Source organism: Catharus ustulatus, chromosome 4 (assembly GCF_009819885.2).
Source record: "Catharus ustulatus isolate bCatUst1 chromosome 4, bCatUst1.pri.v2, whole genome shotgun sequence".
Classification (NCBI taxonomy): domain Eukaryota; kingdom Metazoa; phylum Chordata; class Aves; order Passeriformes; family Turdidae; genus Catharus; species Catharus ustulatus.
Window position 1 is genome coordinate 46,514,100 of NC_046224.1, and position 4,722 is coordinate 46,518,821.

The following is a 4,722-nucleotide window of genomic DNA, read 5'->3' on the forward strand; positions in this document are numbered from 1 at the left end:
CTGTGAAATTTCAACATCAGAAAAACCTGACTTCACAATCCAAATCATGCAAGACAAGAAAAATTGGTAAACATTCTTTCATAAATTAAATTTAAATTATTTTTCAGATTAGGAGCACAGAAATAGATCAGGTGGTAGCTGCTATCATAGTCCAGCGTTAGGCTGTACAGCAGGGAAGGCAATTAAAATTAAAACTACCTTTAGAAAACTCAAGCAGTTAGAAGGAAAAGAACAGAGTGGTACTAGCTTTTGAGTTTGTATCAGGCAAGACTCTGAATAATCAGGAAAGAGAAAATTAGATTCGTCATTATGGAAAAATACTAAGAGGATCAGATGATCTTGCTTCTTTGAGAAAAAGGGGTGGTTTACTCAAGAATTGCTGGTGGTACAACTAGAGTTTGAAAGCTCATCTAGATTATCACATAGAATATTTCAAGAAAAAGCACACACAAAATGCAATATTGTCATTTTACGTGGTCAACACCTGTACACCAAACTCAGCACTTACATCCCACTGTAGCTACTTCCATGAATTTGATGGAGAAATATTATTTTTCAATTGAATTTTCTAAAGACTGTCTATATTTTTAAAACTTTTGTAAGAAGGGCAAGACACATGGGTGTCTAAAAAGAAAATCTGCCTCTTTCTCTGGGAAGTATTTTTGCTATCTCCATCAACTTTATCCTAAGATCTTCTTACCAGAATGGGCTATATCGTCGCACAGTGTATATCAACATAAATTTACCAGTAGAATAAACATCTTCAAACAACTGAGCTGGCCTTAGTGAGTGGAAATATCCATTGCCACCAAGAGATCTCTCTGGCATCTAGTTGAGAAAGAAGCATTGCAAAGTTAACAGAAATGAGCTGACTGATTGCTTTCCACAGCAATCTATGCATCTTAGTTTTCCATGTTGTTTAGTGGTGATTTATTAGATAATTTCTGAGAAACACCTGTCATGTAGGTCATAGCCCACCCCACTATTTGTAGTCATTATCAAATTGGGATAATCTTCCAAGTTATCCTGGACTTTTTTTCCCTTATAACTCAGAGAAATTATGATTTAACATTAACTCTCAATGAAGTGTACTGGATGGCAGCTGATTTAGCCTATTTACTTGCATAGAACTTAGGAGTGGATGAAAATACCTGAGAGTATTGCGTGGTACAAAGACCTGGGGGTAGGAGTTTTGCCCTAAGGCACGCCCAGTGCTTCACAGGGAGCAGGCTACAAGCTGCCATGTGATTTCAGGGCAATTTTTTCTCTGTGTGATGGTATCAGGTGCCATTAGGTGGTCTGCTCCTCCGACAGGTTTATCTCCCTCACTGACGTTTGCAAACACAATAAAAATTATTTCGGAAAGGTCTATGGGGCTGCATAAACCCCGAATACTCTAAGTGTACAGTTAAACAGTAAAAGCACATTATTACAATGTGTCACAAGTGCAGACCAAAAGAGATCAAGGGTCTCTGCAGGAGGAAGAAATTTGTGCAGTAAATTCCTGGACCATCTGTGGTAATGCTCCATGAAATAAGGAAAAAAAAAAAAAGAGAGATATAAAACAGGCTTTGAATGTCCACCCCATGGAAACATTCCTTCATTCTCACAAAGGCATTAGTCTCTTTAATTCTGAGCAAGCCAGAGTAATCAAGCCCCTGAGAAATTTTAGAAGCAGTAGGAGTGCTGCTGTGCTACTCCCACCAACCTATCTCCAGCTGCTAGTGCATAAAAAGAAAACTTCTCCTCTTTTCATTTCCCCATCTCCTGTTTCCCTCAAACCAAATTATGCATCCAGAGAAAAATTTCCCCAGCATTTTTTCTTTCTTATTCTCTTGGCTTCAGCTTTCTTTTGGTATCCCATAATAATAATTCTTTTTGGAAATACCCTCTGCATTTTGATTTAATTTCCCAAATCAAAAACCCACTCTGTAAAAACTCTCTTTAGCATAAAGTTGGCAGGCTTTCTCCCTTGCTGATAACAGGCATTTAGGTTTGTTGCCAACAGTAACTTCAATAATAGTCTCACTGTCTTACTGACAATTAACGTAGGCTTCCCTGTTAGACTGCTAATTAGGGTGTCAAAATGTCAGAATCTGGTCCAGGTTGAATAGTCACTGTGAATAAATAAATCAAAATAAAAAAGTGTATAGAAATTGACAATATCTGGCTGAAGGGGAATCCGGATCACAGTGTGATCCTGCTTCCTGGTATGGGGGGCCAGGCTGGCTCAGTCTTGGGAATTCTGGTGGATGGCCCCCTCTGGCTCACTCAGCCAAATCAGTGTGGTTGCTCACCAGCTGAATTGGGTACTTGCGTAAAGAAAACCAAATCTGTCAGTTTGCAAGACAGAGAAAGACCTCTTTGAAACACCAAGTGCCACTGCAGTGGGTCATATTTATTAGTACCCTTAACGAATACTGCAATTAAAATGTCTGGAATGAAACTTGTGCTCCAGCTGCGTAATAGGTGATGGCAGAAAGACGAAACCAGGAGTAAGAGAATTCCCAATTATGCCAAGCTATGAAAGAAGACCTGCAACAAAATCCTTCCTACTCAAACTAGCAAAATTGGGTAAGGGACATCTTCTATTGCCCTTTGTCCTAACAGTATACATATTTACAAGACATGTCACAGAATCAAAATAAACGTTCCTTTTAAGTTTGCATTCCCTGGGAGGATTTGGAGAGTTAAGTCATTGCTAGTTGAGGTGCACAGCCTTCCTGTCCCACATGTCTGAGTCACTTCTGTTTTTTAAAACACTGATTTGTCAGAAGACAGGCATTTAACCAAGTTCTGCCAGCTAAACTCTATAACTCAGCTGCCCTTTTTGACCTGTGCAGTTAGACAGAGGATTTTTGGTTCAAAGGAAAATCTAAGATTAGACTGACAACTCTCCAATGCAACCTGTGTATTTCTAACTAGGGTTCCAAAGGCAAAATAAGAAAACAATTTGTGTATGAGTGAATTCACAGCCTCTTTTTATTTAGCTCTTTCTCTTAAACCCCATAATATTTATTTTTCTTATAATTGCTTTTTTTCCCCATAGATTCTTCAATACCTTTTTTCACACATATTTCCCTGCAAAAGAAGGAGAAACCCTTAACTATATCTCTTTATCTACATGTACCCTGTAAGTATTCCAGGGATGGCTGTATCCCAGAAAGTGTTGTACCATCTTGGTCTAAAGGAGAAGACACCAAATGTTCTTACTTTTTTTACATTGTTTATTAATTGTGAAAGATATGTAATATTAAAGTCAGGGTGAGTCAATCCAAACATAGCAGCAAATTTTGCTACTGTCTTCCAATTTTATACATTGAAAAAAAAGAGGCAGATTCTATTTCCAAGTTGTGTCAAACACAATTTTTTAGTACACTTATAAGGGAAATTATAAAAAGAAGTTACAATTTTTTCCTTTTATTTAGAAGGAAGAAGACTGTTCTGGGTTTTTTAATTTCAGATAAAGTATCTCTGTTTTCATTAAACTTTACATATTTAACATTTAGATGAAAAACATGTTCCAGCCATGAGAAAATCATCGATTTGGCAGCAAACTTATTCTAGAAAATGCATTTATCTTTATTCTGAAGCAGCAGTAATATTGTTTATATTTTGTGTTGGTTTTCTTTTGAACTGAGAAATCTGGTTATTTAAAAAATAAACCAATATTATATTTCAGTCTGCCATATTCTGCAGGAAAAAAAATCAGACTTGCAAAGTGCAGTAATCACTGGAAATAAGAAACTGGAGTTGATAAGCTTGGCTTCCCATATAATCATTTCAGGTGAATTGGTGACAGCTGAAATCAAATTCTGGGGATGAGCAGATGTGTCTTTAAATGGCCGAGATTACTGAGTTCCTTTTCCCTCTTTTTGTGTATACAGACTTAAGGAGGGAAAAAATGTATTTTAGGGGTTTGATAATACAACTTTAAAAACAAGCTGACTTTTTCATCTTTGCTCATGTTTTTTAGAAGGAGGGGGCTTTTGATTGAGAAAATAGTACAAAATCCAGCCTCCATTTTGAAAGATAGCTTCATCTTCACTGTTTCTAATGCTAGGTCTATTGCATTTTATTTAGACATATGTTTATTTGTTGGCCTATGTGTGTGGTGTAGTGATAAGGAGGTCCTGGTCTTCTCAACAGGCTAGAAGGCTGAGTGCTTCCACATGAAAAAAACAAATTGCTTATGGGGTTGATTTTAAGGTTTTTTAGGGTTTTTTTTAGTTTTAGCTTTTAAAATTTTTCTCTAAGCTTTCTATAGCTAGCAGAGAAGAATAGGGAAATTCCCTGTGGTAGAGCTGAGAATGCATGATTTATGTTTGATAACTCTTCATTTTAGGTAAGATAGGTTATTAATTTCTGAGGTCAGTGAAAGAAGTGGACATGGAGGTGATGCATTAGAAAACATGGCTCTGGACATAATAGGAATTTGGGGTGAAAGGGAATGAATTATAGAAACCTGGAAAAGGACAGTAAATATTTCCTTCTGAAGAAAAAATATTTTTTTTTCTATGTAGAAAATCAAAGGGAATAAAAGCGGATAAAGGAGGGCTTGAGGATGGAAGCTGTGACCCAAGCACCATTAACAACACAGTAGCTGCTCTGAACTAAATCTGCATTTCTCTTATCCTATTAACTGGGAAGGCCAGGTTATATTTACTGCTTACTCCAATTAAAGAGCAGCACAGAGCAGCACCACCTCCAGACAAAGCCTCT